The sequence below is a fragment of the Benincasa hispida genome, chromosome 3 (assembly GCF_009727055.1).
Source record: "Benincasa hispida cultivar B227 chromosome 3, ASM972705v1, whole genome shotgun sequence".
NCBI classification, from domain to species: domain Eukaryota; kingdom Viridiplantae; phylum Streptophyta; class Magnoliopsida; order Cucurbitales; family Cucurbitaceae; genus Benincasa; species Benincasa hispida.
The window spans coordinates 35,925,508-35,951,502 of NC_052351.1; positions in this window are offsets into that span (position 1 = coordinate 35,925,508).

Consider the following 25,995-nt stretch of genomic DNA (forward strand, 5'->3'; position numbering starts at 1 on the left):
AATTCTACCGAATGCACTTTAAACAATGGAATTGGACTTCCAAATTTTTTACAATGAGTTTTCAATTATTGATAAGCTAAGGTCAATTATTAGATTTTAATTATAATTCATAATATATTTAAATTATCTTTGTTTCCATTAAAAAAAACTTTATGCTTAAATTGTACCTATAATTTATCTAATTAGTTAAAATATTATAAAGGGCCGTTGTAAGAATAGCAACAAAAAAGAATTCTAAAAATTTAAAAATTTAGCAATGATTTATTGAAATTTACAAACATAACAACCAAATTTTATATGTGATTTCTTTTTTTATTATTTGATTTTTATAATATCTGGTGTATCGGCATATATGTTAGCAATATATTTGATATATTATATGTTTGGTGTATGAGATAACTAATATACTTTATATTTTATATATTAGTCAACTGATATATTTTATATTTGGTAGATTGGTTAATTATACAATTGATACACTAAATTTATCAATAATAATGGCTTGTGCACTTATTATTGTTCATAATTTGAATTCTTATTCATTTGTTTTATATATTGTTTTTCTAGTACTTCGCCATCATCTTGTAATAGTTTAATTTGTTCTATTCATAACCATTTTGAAAGTATCGATAAACTATTAATACAATAATGTTTTGCTTGAAATTGAATTTTGAACAGGTGGTTATCTATTGTTGTTATATTAGAATAATGTAATTTTAAGAAGTATTGATATACTAACGCTACACTAATGTTATACTTGGAAAGAATTTTGAATTGACTTTGGCATACTACCAATAAACTAATATGATACTTGTTATGTAATTTAAGATAATTGTAATTGATATACTATTGATACACCAAATTTGACTTAAAATGGATTTACAACGAGTGTTAATATACTACTAATACACCAATAATATACTTGAAGTGAATTTACAGCGACTGTTAATATACAATTGATACACAACTATCCAAACTTAAATGAATTATGAATGAGTGTTGATAAACTATCGATCCACTAAAACAATACTTAGCATTTTATTTTGAAGTAGTATTGATATAAAATTTAAATACCAAGATCATATTTTAGGTATATCGATCATTTTGAATGACATATTTCACATTTGGTTTATCAACATATTATATCGTTGATATATTATTCTTATTTTCTAAATTTGGTATATCATCAACCAATATACAAAATATGAGGTACATACATTATACAACTAACATACTAAATTGAATATAACTTACATCACATGTCATCAAAATTATATCAAAATTTGAAAATATAACAAACTAACTGGTATACTTTTGACATATTAGTTGCTACATTTAACTCTACATTTAATGCATTTAGTTAAATGTTTACCATCAAAATTAGATTTTTTTTTTTTTTAAGACATAAGAAAACTTATGCCAAAACTTAAACCACACCATCAAAATAGAACTGATCGAGAATGAAAACTACATGTCAACATAAAACAAAGAAACAAAAACAACTTCCATTATTGACACATATAACTAAAATTATGGTATATCAGTTACATAGATGATATACTTTATATAAAGTACACTATATATATATTTGTCAATACACAAGTAAAGGTAAAATTGAAATAATAAAAAAAATAAAAGAAAAATTATTACAGATGTCAAAAATATCAAACTATTTACAGAAATAACAAAAAATGCATAAACATGGGGATGTTTATTTTTTTTAAAATACCCAAACTACCCCTATTTTTTATGTCTTAGTGATCGTGATTTCTTCAACCTCAACAATCACCTCCTTCTTCCTCTTCTTCGACTTCGATTGCTACTTCTTCTTCTTCTTTTTCGATTGAATTGAGAAAGATCGACGAGATTATCAACAAGCAGTTCTTCAATCGGTAAGGTACCTATTCCTCCTCCTCCTCCTCCTTCTCCTCCATCATCGTCGTCTTCTTCAATAGTTAGGTTTTTGTTCTTTTTCTTCTTCAATTGTTATATTTTTTTCAGAATGTAATTTACTTTTCTTTTTCTTCAATTGGTTGGAATTTAAATTTAGCTCAAATTCAACTTAATTTAATTCAACTAGAATTTAACTTATGGCTAATTTGAAACCTAGATAATTGAAATTCAAATGAGATAGACTATGATAGAAACTCTATTACAGTCTACTACAGTGATAGACAGAGGTAGAATTAGATCATTGTCTATCATATTGCAATTTACTTCTTGTGTATGTTCTTCCCTATTTTTTTTATTTTTCAGTGTGAAGATGTATATGTAATTTGTTTGGGACGTGAAAGTCTTCTATCACTTTCTATCAGTGATAGATAGAACTATATAGATAGTGATAAATGTTCAACAATTTTGTGTTTGGATCCTAATCTTAGTTTGTGTTTGTAACTGATAGAAGTCTATATATATTAGTGATAGACATAAATAGAACTCTATCTCTAGATAGTAATTATGTGATGTAAATATAACTTAGGGATAGACATAATTTCACTATTAGTTTTACTAGAATTAGTGCATTCAATCTCGTGGATCTCGTAGATTTGTAAACACGAACGATTTATTTAATAAAACAAGAAGTATTTTACTCGATTTCAAATCGCATTAACTCAATCTAATAAACTAAGATCCAAAATTATTTAATGTAACTTGAAGTGAATCTTATTCAAGTAATAACCTAAAAGATCTACAGTATATGGATAAGGTTGGGTGCCTTATCCTGGTGATACTGCGGATACGTCCCACTTTATAAGTGTTATAAATGATTTGATCCAAATCGTTCATGTGAAGACATGTGACTGAGAGTATCCTGTACAAAGAGTTTGTATAAGACCGAACCATGAAATATTTGATCTCTTTTTATAACACCATTAATTGAAGAAACTAACATTTTATAGGATGACCATAGGTAACTCGATCTCAATCCTGAGTGGATTATGGACTCCTATCTATGAAGGCAATCTTCTAATTTGTATGGGTGAGAGTGGCTCATATCATTGACTCTATAAGCCTATATTTTGGGGATTTGTCCAAGAATGTAATTGAGAACATAACTGCACAAGATGGATCCGCTCATTCCCACTTTTAGGGAAAGTAGATGAATTGCTTTCTTAAGTGTTGACTCTGAGTCTTGAACAAAGGGTCTCTCTCTCATTGATCTGAGAGGGATTTGTTTATGGTAAGACCATAAATAGGTTCTTCATTAGAGGATCAGTGAGACTTGAAAAGAAAGATGTAATTATAAGGGTAAAACAATAATTTTGATCGAGCTGTAATTACAAACAATTCATGAAAGATCTACTCATTGATTACTAATTATATCCACAGACACATAAATATATCTACAGTGCAAAGAGTGCACCTATGGGTCTTTAGTGAAGTGACTCACAATTAATGAATGTTAGTTAAATTATTAAAGAGTTCAATTAATTTAATTTTGAATCATTGGAGCTTCTAATTTGTAGGTTCATTAGGTCCCCTACTAGCTCACTAAAGATAAAACAAGGATCAATTAATTTTGGAATAATTTGAATTGTTTGAACCATTTAATGAATTTTATATTAATATGGATTAATATAAAATATAATGTATTATGATATATTATAGTATATAGTTAATTATAAATATGATTTATAATTAAAACTATATAATATGAGAGAATAATATTTGAATAAAATTCGAATAATTTAATTTTAATTGGATTTATATTAAAACTACAGGTCAAAAGAGAGATATGTACGATTTAAATGTACAATTAATAAATATGTGATCTTTATTAATTTATTAATTAATTGTTAACTAACTAATTAATTATTATTTATATAATTATTTATTTTATAGATATATATTAAATTTGATTTGATATATATTTAATTTAAATTGATATTAATATTAAATCAATAATAAATAGGAAAATAACTCCCCTACAGTTATGTAGAGGAGTAGATCGTGGGTGAAGGGATAACTTCCCTCATGTAATGTTGTTCTTAAACAAGTGAAAAGAGTTTTTTAAAGAACATAGATCATAGAGGAGAAAATCCACTCTACAAAATATGTCCCTACTCTCTGCAATTCTCTGTCAATCTCTTCTCACAAGTTCTAATTCCCATACCAAAGAAAGATCTCACCATCCATGGTCCTCCTAGAGACATAGTAGGGTTGCTTAACAGTCGTATTCATCAGTTTGAGTTCTTGAAAGATCATGCAGAGGAGTTTCATTGACGATTTAGTCTTTAATGATATTATTTCTAAATTCCCTGTAATAGAATGCTTAGCCTTTTGTATTTTGTAATAATCAATTTTGAGTTTTTCCCTTCCTAATTCAAAGATAAAAACATTTAAATGTTTCCGCATTGGGATTCAATCCCTTCAATTGGTATCAGAGCCAATGTAAATTGTCTTTTCTTTTGGTTTGGGGAAATTAAAAATTGATTTTAGTGGGTGAAATTCTACTTAGTTTCATGTGATGAATGTTGTCAATATTTTTTGGGTTTTGCATAATAGACAATTTCATTAGCACTTTGGTTTGATTTGCTATTTGATTTGATCAATTTGTAAATACCGTTTGTTTTAGGCATTTAAATACTACAATCGAGTCTGTAATTTGTTGTTCGGGTCATTTGTGAAATTTGCTATGGAGAACAACATAATACAAAGGAGAACTGCAGAAATCAAACAATTTTGGGTGTTACTGGAAAAAAACGTTGTGGCGCTGTACCCTAGCGTCACTCTCCAATGCGAGGCAAGACGGACAATTTTTTCTATAGCACTGCGGTGTTAGAGTATAGCGTCGCAATACTCCAAACATCAAAGGCACGCACGGGGTGTGTTTTTCATGGATTTGAGACCAGCAACCGTTGTTCTCATTTTTTTAATCTTTTTGTTTTATAATTAAATTAATATAATTCAATTATATTAATTTAATTATTTGTTTAGGGTGCCAAATATCGATATATTAATGCTTATAATATAATTTAATGAGCATGTGATGTATGTCTAATTATATTATTTATTTCTTCTTGTTATTAGGGTAAGTAGATAAATTACTCTCTTAAAGATTGATTCCAAGTGTTGAACAATAAGACGCCTCACCCTCTCACTGGACAGAGATGGGTCTAGTTATAGTTGGACTATGACTAATATTCATTAAAGGGATTAGTGATACTTAAGAAGTTAGATGTAACTGTTGAGTTTTATGTCCTAAAACTCGTGGTATGTAAACAATGGAGCTTATTCTAATAATTCAATAAAGGTCTTATTCCTGTCTCTTATACACATCTAGATGTGTATAAGAGACAGATCTTGGCTCGATAGGGGTTTGGTCATGGTTGGACTATGATTTATTGTTCATTAAAGGGATTAGTGATACTTAAGGCTGTCTCTTATACACATCTAGATGTGTATAAGAGACAGATATATTAATGCTTATAATATAATTTAATGAGCATGTGATGTATGTCTAATTATATTATTTATTTCTTCTTGTTATTAGGGTAAGTAGATAAATTACTCTCTTAAAGATTGATTCCAAGTGTTGAACAATAAGACGCCTCACCCTCTCACTGGACAGAGATGGGTCTAGTTATAGTTGGACTATGACTAATATTCATTAAAGGGATTAGTGATACTTAAGGAGTTAGATGTAACTATTGAGTTTTATGTCCTAAAACTCGTGGTATGTAAACAATGGAGCTTATTCTAATAATTCAATAAAGGTCTTATTGAATAGATCTAATGATTGAATAGAAATCCAATAAACCTAAAAGTCCCTTGACTATTGGATGGATACTTGAACTTTATGTGGAGACATAAAGGTGGATCGGATTCGAGTAAATAGTCAAAATGATCTATAGTATATGGATAAGTTTGGGTACCTTATTCTGGTGAATACAGCCTACTCTGTAGTTGTTACAAGGAGTTGTAAATGCTACAAACGAAGTGATCCTAATTCGTTCATGTTGAACATGAGGAGTGGGAATGTCCTTGTGCAAAGAGTTTGTACAAGATCAAACCACGAAATGAGTCACTCTTACTTTATAGCGCTATTTACTGTTTAAGACTGACTATTTCAAAGCGATGACCTAGGTAACTTGACCTTAATCCTGAGCTAACTATGAACTCCTGTTTATCTGGGATTGCCCTTAGATTTGCATAGGTGAGGGTTGGCTCAACAACGAAGGCTCAATATGACTGCCATTTTAGGGGTAAGACTGGATAAATAGCTGGGGACATAGGGTGCAAGAGGGAATTCACTCCTACCCACTTTAGGGATAGTAGAGAGGTTGTTTCCTTAAGTGCTGATTCTGGGGCTTGAACAAGGGATCCCGCCCTCTCACTTGGTATAAGAGGGACTCGGTTTTGTGATTGGATCATAAAAAAATTATTCATTAGGGGATCGGTGGGGACTTAAGGAACAAGAGGTAATTTTGGGGTAGAACAAAGATTTGACACAGCTATTATTACGAACAATCTGTGAATGGTTAACTTACTAATCATGGTTATATCGAGTTGACATAATATATCTAGGGAGTTCAACTATGGGCTTTAGTGGAGTGACCCATTAGTTAACGAATGGGGATTAGATCAATCTAATGAGTTTAGCCGATTAATGTGGGATCGTTGGAGCTCATGATCTATAGGTCCACGAGGTCCCCCTACTAGCTTGGAAATGGATTAGCTCTAGAGTAGTGTGATAAGTTAATTTGAAACGTTCATATTAGAATCAAACGGAATTGGATAAAATATATTTAAATATGATTTAAATATATGAAGATGAATTTGTGTAAAAATTAATTTAATATAGGATATTAAATTAATTAGAATGATTTAAATTGTTTAAACAATTATTTATTAATTTTATTAGAAAATTATTTTATGAAATTAATAAATGTTGATTTTGGGAATAAAATATGATTTTAAAATCAAAATAGATTTTGGAAATTGAAAAATTACACAAAATTGAAAATGAGTTTTTCATGTTCATCTTCAAAGTAGCTTATAAGGAACCCACCTCCTCCTTTGGTTTATTCTAAGCATGAGTTGCATTCCATGCAACACATCTCTTTGCACGATAGTTTGCAATATATTAAAGAGATTGGAGTGAAGAAAATGAGGATGAACCGACTGAATTTTTGTTGAAAAATTCGGATGAAGAAGGTGTTCTTCAATGGGTTGGTTCAGTGAGCTTTATCTATATTTCCTTTGATTCCAGCTTATTTTGAGTCCCACGACTCAATCTAGAGCACCAAGAGGATAGTAAGGAAGATCTTGTGGTAGTCTACACAAGGATTCAGAGGATTTAGCAGCTAAAAAATGGAGATTTCGATGGTTCGGCCAAGGTATGTTCATGAAACCCATTATACTCTGTTTTTAGCATATTTCTTTTCAACCAAAATTAATAATTCGAATGCTTATGGATCCTATTCCCTTCTGCTGCGTGCTGGTGTAGATCCAACAGTAACTACAGGGGTAAAATGGTAATTTTGACTCAGCTGTAGTTACGAGCAATTTGTAAAAGGTCAACTTACTGTTAATTGGTTATATCCAATAGATACAGAAATATATCTATAGTATGAAGAGTGCAGTTGTCGGTTTTTAGTGGAATGACCGACAATTAATGAATGTTGATTAATTTAAATAAAGGGTTTAATTAATTAATCTCTATCATTAGAGCTTCTAATATGTAGATCCATAAGGTTCCCTTCCTAACTCAATAAGAGTTAAATGAGAAAAAATTAATTTTGGATTAATTTGAATTGTTCAAATTAATTAAAGGAAATTAATTGTATGAGATGCAATTAATAAAATGTGTATAGATACATTATAATATAAAGTTTAATGAGAGGTATAAATATTTGAATATTATTCAAATATTAATTATATGAATAAGATTCGTATAAAAACTATATGTTAAAATTAATATGAATATGATTTATATTAATATAAATATTAAAATTAATATTAATATGAGTTATATAAGAGAATATAAAGTTAGTTTATATTATATATGATAAAATATAAAGTATAGGTTATATTATTTAGGATATAATATAAAGTTTTATTTAATTATATTATTTAATATAATTAAATTCCCTTAGGAGTTATTTTACGTGATGAAGGGAGTTATGAAAATACCCCCATCTCTCATATACAGAAACATCACAGAGGAGTAGGAATTTTGATTCAATACGTGAAATTCAAAGGGTTTGGAATTCTCTATGTAAGGTCTTCTTCCTCTATGTGAAAATTCTTTTAAAATTTCCCTTTTCCCTCGCCAAAATTAACAAGAAGAGTCCACAACTTCTTGATTCTCACTTTGAGAATAGTGAGGAAGTCACTTGTGGTGGTGTCCTAGAGTCTCTGTATTCTTGTTGTATTCGTGAGAGAAATGTTAGTGAGGAGCAGAAGTTCTCTGTTTGTGATCATCAGTTGCGGAATACGGGAAGAAGGTTTTCTTCAAGGGTATGGTTAATCTTCCCTTTCCTATTTGTTAATTAGAAAGCATGCTTAGATTCATGTTTATCCTCTCTATATTATGTGGTTTCTCTTATTTAACTAGTTCCAAAACGAATTTATTGATACAAAGACAATCAATTGCTTCCGCATCGGGAATTCGATTCCTTCAATTGGTATCAGAGCTAAATTGTGTTATTGAAATCAAAATTAGAGAATCGGTGGGTTTTGTACTCACTGTGATTGTAGTTTCCAAAATTGGATGTTTTCAAAAATTGACACTTAGATTTACTGCTTTAAATCGTTTAAAGTTGTAAGGGCCCGTTGTTTTGTGTATTTTAATTCATGCTATCGAGTCTGTAAGTTCGTGTCAATTATGATGCAAGTGTTGTTGAGAAGATTAGTGCATTTTGGATCAAGAATGGATTGGTTCTGAAGCAAGAAATTGCATTCATTGATAGAATGTAAGGGGAGAGTTGCAACACTGCCCTTTACGTTATAGCATAGAAGGGCAAGTGTTGCAATGCTTCAGTCGAGCGTAATTACGCTAGGATTTTTTCTACACCAGCACCATTATGCTCTAATCGAGCTTAATTATGCTGGGATTTCTTTAGACTACTATCGTTACGCTCCAACCAGATGTAATTATGTTGGAGCAATTCCAGGCTAGCGTAGTTATGCTCCAGCCAAACACCGCGACCTCCGAGAAGTTCGTGCGTGCGCACCCAACGTAATGGAGGTCGTGGGTTCGAGGCTAACATAAAGCAGCTATAGTTTTTTTTTACTACTTTTTGTTGTTTATGTAATTTATTTATTTTTTGATTAATTAAATTAATATAAATGTTATATTAATTTAGTTAATTCTTAGGAGTTCCAATTTTTAGTCTAATTTTGTTGTTTAATTAATTTACATGTGATGTTTGATTAATTTTTATATATAGCATAATGTATGCCAAATAGTTTAAAATCCTACCATAGGATAAACATTTTATCGTGCATCATATTTAATATAATTTTTATATTATATAGTTGCATGATACATCCTAAGTATGCTCATGCATCATATAGAGTATAAATGTTATATTATATGATTGCATGCATACTTAACATATCTATACATCATACTATAGTATAAAAGTTATATTATATGGTTTGTATGATGGACATGTTTTATTTTCATTAATTTATAATATAAGTGTTATATTATATAATGAAAATGAAATTGCATTAAACATAACATTACTTAGCAAATATAATTATTATATTCAATGAATGCTATTAGATACATGATTATAGGTTATAATTATTTCATTAATTTATAAGTGTTTTAAGTTTAATAATTAGAATTAAAATCTGTAATCAAGAGTTGCATGCAAACATAGGTTTTAATTAATTTTAAATGGTTTAAAATAAATTCACCTAGACCTATATTGAATTATTTCTAATATAACTAAAAATAGGTTAATCTTTTATTTCCTTCTTTAATAGGATTAAATTGGAAATACTAAAAGATTAAATTTATAAAATAATTGTCTACAAGAGGCCTTTGTCTAAGGAATGTTCTATCTAAAGTTAGGGTATTTAAGCTAGAAATGGAACACCCTTACCTGGGAACCAACCTGAATGGTGAATTAGACAAATATTTTATAAGCATGCAATACATGATTAGGACATAGTCTGGTAAGCCTATAGTTCTCAACATAGTCTGGTAACGTTTATTTCTTATTCTAGATTAGGACCTAGTCTGGTAAGCCTATAGAACAAACCTCTCTTCTCAGCAATAGTAATGTTTACTTCTGATTCCAGACCTTTAGTTTTCAACATAGTTTGGTAAGCCTGTAGCTCATTCAACAAAGTAGTCAAACTGTATTCAATCTTATTCATGAGTGCATTCATACAGAACTGCAGAAAACTCTTCGGAAGAGATTCTAGAATAAAACCGACTTGACTTCTCTCGTCAACAACAATGTTGTTTACTTCTGCCACATTAAAGTGGACCATTATGTCCAAGACATGTTTACGAACAGAGGCCCCCTCTTTCATACGACAGGTGTAAATGTACTTTATAGCATCATACCTTAGGGAGAAGGACGGCTGCACAAACATCCCTTGTAGAGATTCCAAAATCTCTTTGGCAATATCCATATCCTCATGTTTCTTCACCAAAAACATCAAATATGTTGGCGAGGATATAAGCATGGGCTTTATCATTTGCCCTGATCCATCTATCATACGCATCCCAAACAGTTTGATTTTTGTTAGAGCTCAGAATGGGAGGACAATCTTCTGTTAAGATGAACCGTACATCGTCTATCACAGTATAGTATTCAAATTTGATTTTCAGGTTGCATAATTATCCCCTATCAGTTTATCAGACGCCAACAATTGTACTAGCGAACTCGTCATTATGAAATTATAAACAAATTCTATAAGTGAATTGCTTTAAAATCCAATCAAGTTTTAGCAAGATTATTTTTGCAACGATACTATAACAAAACATTCTTGACTAAATACTATCTCCAGAATAACTCATATTTCAATAGTCATTTACCTACCGCTTTTGGTAAGAAATTACTAACACTTTAATAATTCTGTAAGTGTAACCCTCCGTTTTCAGATGTCAGAGGTTGGCCCCAACTATGCTACCGAAATGGAGAGTCAAGGTTAGGAATGAACCTAAGAAATCCTATCCATTTCTGGAGTTTGAGTTGTTTTGAATCCTATGTTACAACCCTCCCTGGGGATAGCCATCGTTAAACGACTAGCAAAGGGTCGCTTAAAGCAAATCAATAGGTGCAATATAGGAATCTCACGGTCCAAACTAATGGAAGAGACTGCAGGATATGTTGACACATATCCTTCACCCCCTTACTAAACAACTTCCCCCATTTACCTTATTATTGACTCATACGGACACTTTCCATATGGAGGTTACTCCCAGGGTGACATGAAGCGTCATATGAATCTCACGATGTAAACTACATGGAGACGTGGCAGTTTGAAATCTATATATCATATAATTGATTTTTGTTTGAACAACTTCCCCTTATTCACCAAAATCAAGATTTATGCTAAAAAATACTTTCCATATGGAGGTCACTCTTAGAGTGACACGAAGTATTGGTTAAATCTGGATTGTGAACTCTTAGGGACGTGGGATCTAAAAATAACGTATCGTATATGTTATTAATCTCCCACTGAAGTTTTCTAATAACTTTATCATATAGAAGTTATTGAACTCCCACTGAAGTATTCTATTAATTGTGTAAATTTATACTTAAGTTCTTTTCGGCTAATAAAACAACCCTAAGTCTAAGTGGTTTATCCAATTATAACACTTATAAATGAATTTAAACCTACGATGTCTAGGTGATAAACCGTTTTATTACCTCATATCGCTCATGTATACTCATAAAACCGATTAACAACACTCAATAATTCGGCCATAATCCCTAGGTAGAAGGTGTTTCGTAGACCGTCAACTTAAGTACCCCCAGCCTTAGACATGATTATATACCGGTTGAGTTTGTAACCCGAGTTTTACAAGTTTAGCGATCTATTTTAACTACTAAAACGAGTGGTTAACCTATGTGAGCATGCAATTTTTTTTTTTATTGTTATGGATTTTAAAGGTCTAACCCAAATTTATAACAACTTACAAAATTTTAGACATGCTAAACATCCACAACATACATCAAAGGCATTCAACATTTAATATAACAATTATATTAAATAAAAGAAACCCTAACATGCATACTATATATTATAACATTTTATACCATACTTTCAATGCATGTAACATGCTTTCTATGGTGGGTTTTTAAATCTACATGGCATACTGTATGCTCATACAAGATTTATTTAATTATAACATACATCAAATTCATAAATAATTAAACACAATCTGATATGATTTTAGTTTTGGCATAAACAGCAAACAAAAGCCTAATTATTTCAAAACAGCTTCAAAACCGTTTTGAACCGCTCAAACCACTTCAAACCCAACCCAAATAGCTTGAACCGAACCAGAAAAGTCTGAACCGGACCAACCAAAAACCTTTTGAGGCTGAACCGGACAGGATCTCAAGAAAACCGATCGAACTGGATGCTCTCACTCCACGCTCGAAATCTCGCTGAGGCTCATTGTGTAGTGCTGATGACTATCATCTAACTTGATCCTCTAGCATCTGCCTGATCGTGTAGCGCCATCGTCTAGTGCCAAAAAATGCTACATGATCGCATTGCATCTTCCAACTATTGTGTATCACCATCGTCTAGCGTCGGACGAAGCTACACGATCGTGTAGTGCCATCGCATAGCGCCCACACAAAGCTACACGATCATGTAGTGCTATCGTATAGCGCCTCTACACATCGTTTAGCACGCACCACTACACGATCGTCTAGCACACAACACTTCAACGACCAGTGCCCATAGCTACACGATTGTCTAGCATTTCTTCCCATAGTTTAGCGCCCATGCTCTGATAGCAAGCAGCAGAAGTAACAAGGATCAATAAGCCCTCTAATTCATTAATTTGGCCAGTAACTAAAGCATGCTCATGCAGAAACAAGAGGGTTTAAAGCCATAACTTTGTAGAACTTCTTTAAGTGTTGATTCCCAGTTGCAAACTTCTCCAAATCTTGTTGTAGACCACCTCAAGATCTTTCCCACTATTCTCTTGGAGCTTTAGATTGAGTTATGGGACTCAAAATAAGCTTGAATGAAAGGAACTTGGAGAATAACTCACAACAGCAACCCACTTGAAAACACCTTCTTCTACACGAATTTTTCAGCAAAAATTCTATATATGCATGCCTCAATTCAACTCCAATCTTCTCAATATATTGTAGATTATCATGCAAAGAAGATGGTTGCATGAGATGCAACTAATGCTTGGAGTTATTGAAGCCTAAAGAAGTGGGTTTTGTGTGAACTACTTTGAAGGTGTAAGCGAAAAAAGCAAAATTCCATTTGTGTTTTTCTACCTTTTCAATTTTTATAAAAAATGATTTAAAAAATCAATTTGATTTCTAAAATTGAAAAATATTATTAATTTTACAAAATTAATTTCATAAATTAATTTTCTTAATAAAACTAATAAATAATCATTTAAACAATTTAAATAATTCTAATTAATTTAATATCAAATATTAAATTAATTTGACACAAATATACCTTAATATATTTAAATCATATTTAAATATTAATTCTCCAATTCCTTTTAATTTTTAAAATTAAACGTGTAATTATATCTCATATAATTACTAATTCCTTTAATTCTAATTTGAACGTTTCAAATTAACTTATCACGCTACTCTAAAGCTAATCAATTTACGAGCTAGTAAGGGGACCTCGCGGATCTACAGATCATGGGCTCTAACGATATGAGATTAATTGACTAAACTCATTATATCGAATTAACCCCCATTCGTGAACTAATGGGTCACTCCACTAAAGTCCATAGTTGAACTCCCCTCTCTGTAGATCTATTATGTCCACTCGATATAACCATGATTAGTAAGCTAACCCTCCATAGGTTGTTCGTAATAATGGCTAGGTCAAATGTCTGTTTTACCTCTGAGATTACCTCTTGTTCCTTAAGCTCCCCTGATCGTCTAATGAACAATTGATTTGTGATCCAATCAACCGAGTCTCTCTCGGGCCAATGAGAGGGTGGGGCCCCTTGTACAAGACCCGGAGTCAGCACATAAGGGAACAACCTCTCTGCTATCCTTAAAAGCAGGTAGGAGTGAATTCATTCTTGCACCCTATGTCTCCAGCTATTTACCCGGTCTTACCCATGAAATTGAGGTTTATTGAACCGGCGCTATTGAGCCAACCCTCACCTATGCAAATTTAAGGATAATCCCGAATAAAGAGAAGTTCATAGTTAGCTCAGTATTAAGGTCAAGTTACCTACGTCATCGCTTTGAAATAGTCAGTCCTAAACAGTAAACAACGTTATAAAGTAAGAGTGACTGATTTCATGGTCCGATCTTGTACAAACCCTTTTGCACAAGACGCCCCCACTCATATCATAACATGTATGAATTAGGATCACTTCATTTGTAGCACTTTACAATTCTTTGTAACAACTACAAAGTAGGTCACATCCAATAGTGTTACCAGAATAAGGCACCCAACATTTTTCATATACTATAGATCATTTTGACTATTTACTCATACCTGATCTACTTTTATGTCTCCACATAAAGTTCAAGTACTCATGTAATAGTCAAGGGTCTTTTAGGTTTATTGGATTTCTAATAAGCAATACATATATTCAATAACAACTTATTGAATTTTTAGAATAAGTTTTATTGTTTATAAACCACGAGTTTTAAGACATAAAACCCAACACTAAGGCACCTCAAGAAGTTGTGCATCAACTGTTGGCAGCCTTATGTATGCAATGTAATGTACTAAACTTGATATTTGTTATGTAGTGAGGATTATGAGTAGATATCAGTCTAATCCAGGATTAGATCAGTGAATAGCAATTGAAATCGCCTTCAAGTATCTTCGAAGAATTAGAGACTATATGCTTGTGTATGGAGCTAAGGATTTGATCCTTATAGGATACACTGACTCTAATTTTCAAACTGATAAGGATTCCTGAAAATCCACATCAGGATCAGTGTTCACTCTTAACAGAGGAGTTGTGGTCTAGAGAAGCATAAAGCAAGGTTGCATTGCTGACTCTACCATGGAGGTAGTGATAGATAAACATGCATAACATGGAAGCAAACAAAATCATTAAACACTCTAATTCCATTAATTTGAGTAACAAGCATGCAAACTCAAAGTTTCGAAAAGTAGGGTTTCAGTATAAATACCTTTAGCGATTTCCATTTGTTCCTTGTAATCTTCACAAAATTGACCTTCGATTCTAGCAATAGACCACTACGAAAGTCTTCTCTACTAAACCCAACCTTGGATTGACTGGTGGAACTCTAATTGAAAGAGGATTTGGATTGGATTGGAGGGTTAAACAGAAAGCTAACTTTTTTGCAGAAAATTTCAAAATTTCATTTTGCATGCCCCAAATTCAAATGAGTTCTGAGTTATTTAATCAAATTAAACATGCAAAATTAATTAATGAACATCTTCACACTTCAAAATCCACTAATTAGGTGTTAACAAAGTGGAAAAAGTGGGATAATTCCACTTTGTAGTTTAAAATGATTTTTCAAATTTATTTTTATTTAATTTTGATTTTCTAAATAAAATTAAATTCAATTCTAAAATTAAATTATAAATCGAAAATGATTTATTTTTAAATAAATTAAATACATTTAATTAATTAAATTAAATATTAATTTAATATAAAATATTAAATTAATGAAACACCTAATTCAAACATGAATCCTTATTCATGTACTCAATATTTAGATCAATATTTAAATATCTTGAATTCTCCGAATCCATTTAATTCAGTAAATTTAAACGTTAATTATATCGAATATAATTATCCAAATCCTAATTTGAATTTGAACATTTCAAATTCATTCAATATTCTAAAATAAGATTTAATCATTTTACGAGCTAGTAAAGGGATCTAATGGACTTACAGATCATGAGCTCCAACGATTTAAGATTAATTGGCTAAATTCCTTAAACCAAATTAATCAATGTTCGTTAACTACCGAGACATACCACTATAGCTCGGTAGTTGCACTCTTCTCACTGTGGATACACTTTTATCCACTTAATTTAACCATAATCAGTAAGTTGATCCTTCACAGGTTGTATGTATTTACAGCGAGGTCAAAACTATCTTTACCCCTATAATACTTTTTGCTCCTTAAGTCTTACCTGATCCTCTTTTTAATTGGTTTATGGTCCCACTAATAAACTAATCCCCTCTCTGTCATGAGAGGGAGGGGCCCTTTTGTTGAAGACCAGGAGTCAGTACTTACGGGAACAACCTATCTGCTAACTCTAGGATGGGTAGGAGTTAATTCCGTCTTGTAAGACTATGTCTCCAGCTATCTGGTCTTACCCCTGAAATGGGAGGCTTATTGAGCGGTGATATTGAACCACTCTCACTTATATAGATTAAAGGATAATCCAAATAAACAAAAGTTCATAGTTAGTTCAGGATTAAGATCGAGTTACTTTAGGTCATTAATTTGAAATAGACAGTTTTAACAGTAAATGGTTGTTATAAAGAAAAGTGACTATTTCATGGTATAGTCTTATGCAAATGTCTTTTGCATAGGATGCCCACACTTGCATGTCTCTACATGAGCGACTTTGGGATCACATCGTTTGTATCAATACAAAGTGGGCCGCATCCATGGTGTCCCTAGGATAAAGTACCCAACCTTTATCCATATGCTTATAGATCATTTTGGCTATATACTTAAAATTTGATCATCTTTTATGTCTCTACATAAAGTTGAAGTAGTCATATTACAACCATGAGTTTGTTTATTGGATTTATAAATAAATGCAGCTCAATAACACTTTTATGAATGAAGTCTCAATAATACCTTTATTGTGAATAGAATATGTTTAAAGTTTACAAACTACGAGTTTTAGGACATTTCCAATAGGTAGGGTATGTAGCAGCTTGTAAAGCTGCCAGAAGACTGTATGACTCAGGAAATTTTTTACAGACCTAGAAGTTGTTCCTGAAATGTCAAATCCCTTACCCTTGTGATAATAGTGATGTTATGGCTAATTTCAGGGAGCCTAGAAGCCACAAGAGAAGGAAGCACATTGAGCGCAAATATCATCTCATCTGGGAGATTGTGCATCGAGGGGACATGATCATCACAAAGATCGCTTTGGAGCACATTGTTACTGATCCATTTACAAAGGCTCTCACAGCTAAAATGTTTAAGTGTCACCTGGAGAGTCTCGGTCTACCAGACATGCATAATCTAGTATAAGACACGTGGGAGATGTTACTGGCGCGTATTGTATGCTCTACTTTATTGTTTTGTGTACTATAGACTAGTTTTAGGACAACCAGGAGATTGTTGGGATGCCCTAAATCCCATTTTTCTGTAGTTTATAAATTATTTGTACAATGTATTATTTATTTAATAAATTAAAGTGTTATTTTATTTGACATTTAGTCTGCATTAACCCAAAACCAATAAATTAAGATCAAAGCTTATTTAATGTAGTTTAAACATGTATGTGGTGACCTAAAAGTGAATCATGTTTAAGTAATAACTTGAATGGTTTGTAGTATATGGATAAGGTTGGGTATCTTATCCTGGTGATACTATAGATACGACCCACTTTGTAATTGTTACAATTGTTGTAAAGTGTAACAAATGATCTGATCTAATAATTCATGTGGAGACCTGTGAGTGGGGGCATCATATACAAAGAGTTTGTATAAGACCGGACCATAAAATGATTAGTCTCTCTTTATGACACTGTTACTAGAAGAGACGTACATTTCACTTGGATGACCAAAGGTAACTTGACTTTAATCTTGAGTGAGTTGTGAACTCCTACGCATGAGGGCACTTCTTTGATCTATATGAGTGGGAGTGGCCAGATTCGCTGACTCAATATGCCTACCATTTTGGGGATTGGTCTGAGTGGGGAGCTGAAAACACAGCTACATAAGATGAAATTTACTATTTCTCATTATTAGGATAAGTAGATGAATTACTCCCTTAAAGGCTGATTCTATGTCTTGAATAATGAGGTGTCTCATCTTCTCACTGGCCAGAGAATGGTCTATTTATAGTTTAACTATGACTAATTGTTCATTAAAGGAATTAGCGGTGCTTAAGAAGTTAGATGTAACTATAGGGATAAAGTGATAATTTTGACTCAGCTGTAGTTACGAGAAATTTTTGAAGGGTCAACTTACTGTTGATTAGTTAAGTACACAAGATGAAATTTACTCTTTCCCATTATTAGGGTAAGTAGATGAATTATTCCCTTAAAGGTTGATTCTATGTCTTGAACAATGAGGCGCCTCATCCTCTCATTGGCCAGTGAGGAGTCTATTTATAGTTGAACTATGACTATTTGTTCATTAGAGGAATTAGCGGTACTTAAGGAGTTAAATGTAACTATAGGGGTAAAGCGATAATTTTAATCCAGCTGTAGTTACGAGAAATTTTTGAAGGGTCAACTTACTATTGATTGGTTATATCATATAAAACTATAGGTTAAAATTATCATGAATATGATTCATTTTTAAACTATAGGTTATATGAGAGAATATAAAGTTAGTTTATATTATATATAATATAATATAAGCTATAGGTTAAATTCAAATAGAGAAACATCATAGAGGAGTATGAATTTTGATTCAATACGTGAAATTCAAAGGGTTTGTAAGGTTTTCTTCCCCTCTATGAAAATTCTCCCAAAACTTCCATTCTCTCTCACCAAAATTAACAAGAAGAGCTCACAACTTCATCTTGATTATCACCTTGAGATGTCACACCTCGCCCCAGACAACCCTCTCAACCTAGGAAAGGGTATGACTGCAGCAGTTATCAACCCTTTTGGTGACACTTACTGCCTAATAACTCTTACGGAATAGTTCTGATATCAAGCTGTCACACCCCGCCCCAGACCACCCTCTGAGCCTAGGAAAGGGCATGACTGCAGTAGTTATCAACCCTTTTGTTGACACTTACTGCCTAATAACTCTTGCGGAATAACTCTGATACCAAGATATAACTCATATACAGCGGAATGTCCTTAGGCCACAAATTTATTAATTAAAAAACATAACATGTTTAGAGTCATTACAACACTAGATTCATAAATCCCAAAGCCTAAAAAAAAACTAGTCCCTATATGAACAACGGAAACATGTGTACAATATTTACAGTAACCATCTAATAGACGGGTTACAATATCTTTATCCTTTAATGGTAGAGCAGATGTAGAGCTCTCTCCTGAGGATTTGACCGCTACCTGGGGGAAAGGAAAACATTTGAAAATGGAGTGAGCTTGCTAGCCCAATGAGTGACTTAAGAAAGATAACTGATTCTCATGCAAAAGTCTCAATAAATAGTTTAAACTGAAATATAAACTTCTACAGTACCTTGTACTGCAGTATAAACATTTTCCAAGCATAAAACATATAAAGTTGTTTAAATCATGAAACAGTAAAATCGTTTCTCAGTTGAGAATAACCCTGTTGTGGTTAAAAATAATCCCAACACCAACTGCTAGTCAAGAGAGAAACCTTTTGCTCTATCTCTGACTCTAACTACCTACGTGCACGTAGCCATACTAAGTACCGTCATACCTTAGGTACTTCTGCTCAGATACCTTCTCAAATGTCCTTCAGTATCGAGTTGCTAGAATACCTTCTCAAATGTCCTTCGGTATCAAGTTGGTCTGATACCTTCTTAAACATCCTTCAGTACCAAGTTGGTTAGATACCTTCTCAAATGTCGTTCAGATCTAGTTGGCCAGATACCTTCTCAAATGTCCTTCGGTATCGCGTTTTAAGTAAAAATAGTCATAAATGACTTTCTCTTTAAAGCATGTAAAGTATATCACATATAAAAAACATGGCTTTAAAGATACTAACGCATGTAGGGTATATTTAACACATATAAATAGCTTTTCAACAAACTTCTCACACATGCATGCATTTAAAATATAACTCATGGTTTGCTTAGAAATCACTCTGTAAAACTAGCTGGCATGAGAATAATCTTCTTTAAAACATGATTTCTTTAAAACATTGTAAATATTTAGTCAAATGTTTTAGTCACTCACCTCGATTGCTTAGGAACTTTTCACTCTAGAAGTTTCTTGTTTACCTCGGGCTCCCTTTTACACCCCTAGAATCCAGATTCAATTTAACACTCATATTACTCATAGTTCTAAGCCTTTTTTTTTAGATACTTCCTTCAGGAAGCTTACCCTAAAATCTGAGCTCAGAACTCCTCGTGGTTTGGCCGGAATCTCAAAATCTTCAAGATTGGCCCAAGCTTATCCGACAACCTGGCCTTTTTGTCTTCTTCTCAGTTTTCAACCCAATCCTTTAGAGCTTTTTCTCTAGAACCCTACCTTGAAAACTAGACTTTCAGAGCTTTCATGTGGCTTTGGAATCACTCCAAACGCATGAGTATATTGGGAGAACTCCTCGTTTCAAGTTGATGCTGTTTTGTCCATTGCATCCTCTTTGAAGTTCTATGATCAACGCATGGATTTTGCTCTCAACGCAATGTTTACTCAGCTCACCCACTCTTTTTAATGTCTTTTTGAATTGTGGTCTGGAAAAGAAATCCTTGGTCTTATTTATAGTCGTCCAAATATTCTCCAAGGTCGATACCTCCTACTTGACTGCAGGTCCAAATGTTTCTTCCTCACACTACCAACACAACTTTTGATCAACAAAATCTAAGTGTCATTCTTCTACTTAGCCAACGTAAGGGGGGCTCAATTTACATGTCCTCTTATGCAACCACCTCAAATGCTTAAGGCTTAAGCCCAAGAAGACATATGTTTGATGACGTCCTCTATGTGAGTTCATCGTGCGTCCACAAACCCTTGGTTGTTCAACGCATAGCAACCCTTTGTTCCACTTGTTTTCCAACTCACCACCATTGCAACCTAACTTAGTCACCGCAAGCCTTAATTATCGCAAGAGCCAGCCACCACTAACGCATAGGATGGTCGCTCTTCCTCGACGCACAACTCACTCGGCATCACCGCAAGGCTCGCTTGGCATCGACGCATGGCACTAGGCATAGGCACTCGATGCATGGGTGCTCGGTAGGGCGATGTGCATCGACGCATGCCACCCTCCAGTGCATGCCTTGCCCGGGTCCTCGCCTACCCTTGTGCCATCCAACCTTCCAACGCATCACTTCAACTTTCATTCCTTCAGCCGTATGGACGCATACCATCCTTCTAATGCATCTATCGCATTCAACGCATCCATCATCCAATGCATCCAACGCATCCAACACATCCATCATATAGGTTTATACTTAGCCAATTTTTCAAGTTTTCCCCCAAAAGTCAAGCTTCCAAATTTCCTTTTTTCTTCTAATTTCTTCCTTTTCTCTACCATTACACACTAGTTTCCACATCAACCTACTCACCATACTGATCTCAGTAGGGAACATACTCAAGTAGAGAAATTAGGGTTCGGGGTTCACATTTACCTCCCTCTTATAAAAATTTCCTAGGCTGTGAGGGTGGTCTGGGGCAGGGTGTGACATGAGAATAGTGAGGAAGTCACTTGTGGTGGTGTCAAAGAGTCTCTGTGTTATTGTGTGTTCGGGAGAACTGTTCGTGAGGAGTAGAAGTTCTCTGTTCGTGATCACCGGGAGAGGAATACGTCTAGAAGGTTTTCTTCAAGGGTATGTGTTAATCTTCCCTTTCCTCTCTATTAATTAAAAAGCATGCTTAGATTCATGTTTATCCTCTCCGTATTATGTGGATTCTCTAATTTAACTCATTCCAAAATGAATTCATTAACACAAGGGAGATTAATCGCTTTCGCATCAAGAATTTGATTCCTTCAAATATAGTTTCGATGTTTATAATATAAGTGCTATATTATTTTTAGTGTATGATTAAAAGCATGTTTATTATACATGGTTCATTAATAGCTTGATATAATTGTTATATTATGTTTGTTAATGAAATTGGAAATGCATGCAACATGACATTATTTAGTTAATATAATTGTTATATTCAATTAATGTCATTAGTATGCATGTTATAACTTTTAATTAATCATTTTTTATAAGAGTTATTGTTGGGTTGTATGTCCTAAAACTCGCAGTTTGTAGAGTTAAACATTTTCTATTATAAATAAAGATGTTATTTAACATTTCTTCAATAAAGTTGTTATTGAATTTGTAAATTACACTTGTATAGACTAAATCCAATAAACTAAAATCATGGCTATTATATGAATACTTGAACTTTATGTGGAGACATAAAAGTAGATCGGGTCTGAGTAAATAGTCAAAATGATTTATAGTATACGAGCAAGGTTGGGTGCCTTATTCTGGTAACACTATTGGATGTGACCCATTCTATAGTTGCTACAATTTGTTGTAAAATGCAACAAATGAAGTGATCTTGATTCGTTCATGTATTAACATGAGGAGTGGGGGTGTCCTATGCAATGAATTTGCATAAGATTGGACTAAGAAATAAGTCACTCTTACTTTATAATGTTGTTTACTTTTTAAGACTAACTATTTCACTTAGATGACCTAGGTAACTTGATCTTAATCCTGAGCTAACTATGAACTCCTGTTTATTCAGAATTATCCTTTGATCTGCATAGGTAAAAATAGTCCAACATCGCTGCTCAATAAGCCTCCCATTTTGGGGATAAGATCGAATAGATAGTTGGAGACATAGTTCTGCAAAATGGAATTCATACCTACCCGATTTAGGGATAGAAGGAAGGTTCTTCTCTTAAGTGTTGAATCCACGTCTTGAACAAGGGACCCCACCCCCTCATTGACTTGAGAGGGATCTAGTTTAGTGATTGGATCACAAATCAATCGTTCATTAGAGGATTAGTGGAACTTAAGGAGCAAGACGTTATTCCGGGGGTAAAACAATATTTGACCCAACCGCTATTACGAACAACCTGTGAAGGGTTGACTTACTAATTATGGTTAAATCAAATAGACACAAATATATCTATAGTGAGGAGAGTGCAACTATCGAATTATAGTGGTGTGACTCGATAGTTACATAATATTGATTAATTCCATCTAAAGAGTTTTAGCAAATTAATCTCAAATCGTTAGAGCTTATGATCTGTAGGTCCATAAGGTCTTTCTACTAGCTCCTAAAACATGAACATCTTGAATTGGTAAATTGAATGAATTTGGAATAATATCAGTTTGAAGTGTTCAAATTGAATTTAGGGTTTGAATTTGAATAGTTCAAATTCAAATTAGCGTTTATATAATTATATTTGATATAATTAATTAACATTTAATTTATCGAAATTAAACGAAATTGGAGAGTTTATAATATTTAATTTTTTATTTAAATATTAATTACATGAATAAGATTCATGTTTAAAATTAGGTGTGTAATTAATTTAATATTTGATATTAAATTATTATTTAATTAATGAAAATTAAATCAGTTTTCAAATATAATTCAATTTGAGAAATTGAATTCTAAAATTTTAATTAATTTTTTGAATGAATTGAAATTAACTTTTAAGTTGTATTTGAAAATTGGAATTTTCCACTTAGTGGAAAAATCCAATGTTTCACCTACTATGTAGGTGGAACTCTACAATTCACACATTTATCTTCAAGCTGGAGGTTTCTTTGACTGAATTCAATCATGCCTGCATGTAGTTGAAGAATAAAAACACTCCAATTTGGTAGATTTCGGGCTGAAGTTGCTGGAAAATTTTGTTCCTGCTGAGTTTTTCTTCCTCACCTAAAATCCATTCTATTTCCTTTACAAATTCACTCCATTTTTTAGTTTCACCACTCAAATTCAAGGCTGAGAATAGTACAGAAGATCTCTTGGTGGTTCACTAAAGATTTAGAGCTAAGGATTGGTGAGGAACAGCTTACATTGGAGGATCTTCAAATGTATGTGTTGAAACCTTCTTAATTACTTATGAACATGTTTATTTTGATGTCAAAATTATGGAATTAGAATGCTTAATGATCCTGTTTTCTTCCGCTGCTTGTTTTTGTATTCCAACAGTTATATGGTTAATGAACTATAAATTAAAATCTATAATTCAGAGTTGCATGCAAGCATAGGTCCTAATTAATTTTAAATAATTTAAAATTAATTCACTTCCACTTGTGTTAAAAATATTTATGATATGATTATAAATTGGACAATCTTTTATTTTCATTTAATAGGATTAATTTGATCAAATAAAAGATTAATTTATAACATGTTTGCCTATAAGGGACTTCTTTCTAAGGATCGTTCTGTCTAGGATTGGGGTATTTCAGTTGACCGTAATGGAACACCCCTACCTGGAAACTGACTTGGGAGGTGAATTAGTTAAATATTTTATATGTATGTAATAAATGATTAAAATTTATTAAATTGTTTAATAAATAGTAACCATATATTGTTAATTCAATATAAGTGATATATTGGGCCAACTTAATAATGACTTAGATAAGTTATTAGTCAAATTTTACCTAAGTATAATTAACCTTATTTTTCAACACACTTAGTGGAAGAAAAATGATGAATATGATATGTCAATTTTTCATTCACATTCTTTCTAAAAGTTCATAACGCGAGATCCATTCTCGATCTCATGATGCCTTGGGTGCATCCTCCTTTAGGAAGGTGTTTTCATGGGTCAATATCAAGGTGAACAGAGAAAGTGTTTATAGTAAGTGGGAGAAGGACGTGTGTTAACACATCCTACGATCTTTTTCATTAGTTCGTAAAGCTTTTTATTGCTCGGCCTCGTGGCACCCTGGGAGCGTCCCCCCTTAGGAAGGTATTTGTATGGAAAGGGATAGAGCGAACTCCATAAATGTATAAGATCGCTATAGTCAATTGCACCAATATTGTCGTTCCCTGAGGCAAACTTATTAGGGTGGGACTATAGGGTTGAAAACGAAGGGTTACACTTACAATAAAACATTAGGGAAGTTAATTATTTCTTGATCAAATCAATGGCAACTAAGCATTATAGGAATTAAGAGTTATTCTAGTGTAATTTTTGGGTGAAATTGTCTCAATTCAGTGAAGGAGTAATTGTACTCATGAGGTGTCATTTATTCTAAATCACTGAATTATTATTGTAAAATAAAATGACAAACATATCTAATATAAATAATTTGTTTTTGTTTCAGCATACTTAGAGATATGACTAGTGCTATTATCTCGTTGCTTTATGCCGAAAAACTTATCAACAAAAAATATACAACATGAAAAAATATGATAAATACTATTTTGGTCATAGACGATCTCAAAATTTGTTCTGATGGAGGAGTGTCCTTTAACCATTGGACCAAACCCACCATGAAATGTTTGTGATACCTATGACATGTGGATCAAGACTAATGACAAGGCCAAAGTCTACATTTTGGTAGACTTAACTAAATTCCTGACCAAAAAACATGAGGCTATAATCATTACACACGAGATCATGGAGTCATTGTATTAGATGTTTGGGAAACCGTCTTCACATATCAAGCATGACACTTTCAAGTTCATCTTCAATGTCAGGATGAATGAGGGAATTTATTAGGGAGCATGTCCTTAATATGATAGTCCACTTCAATGTGGTAGAATTGAACGAGACTGTCATAGATGATTCTAGCCAGGCGAGCTTTATTCTGAAAACCTTACTTGAGAGTTTTCTTCAATTTCGTAGCAATACTGTTATGGACAAAATTGACTACAACCTTACCACCCTTTTAAATGAGCTATAGACTTACGAATCTTTAATGAAAGTCAAACTAAGAAAGGGAAGGTAAATGTTGCCTTCTCCAACAAAAAGTTCCACAGAGGTTTGACCTCTAGAACAAAGTTTGTGTTTTCTTCTTCTGGCACAAAAAAATGGAAGAAGAAGAAAGGTGGAAAGGGGAATAATGTTATCCTTAC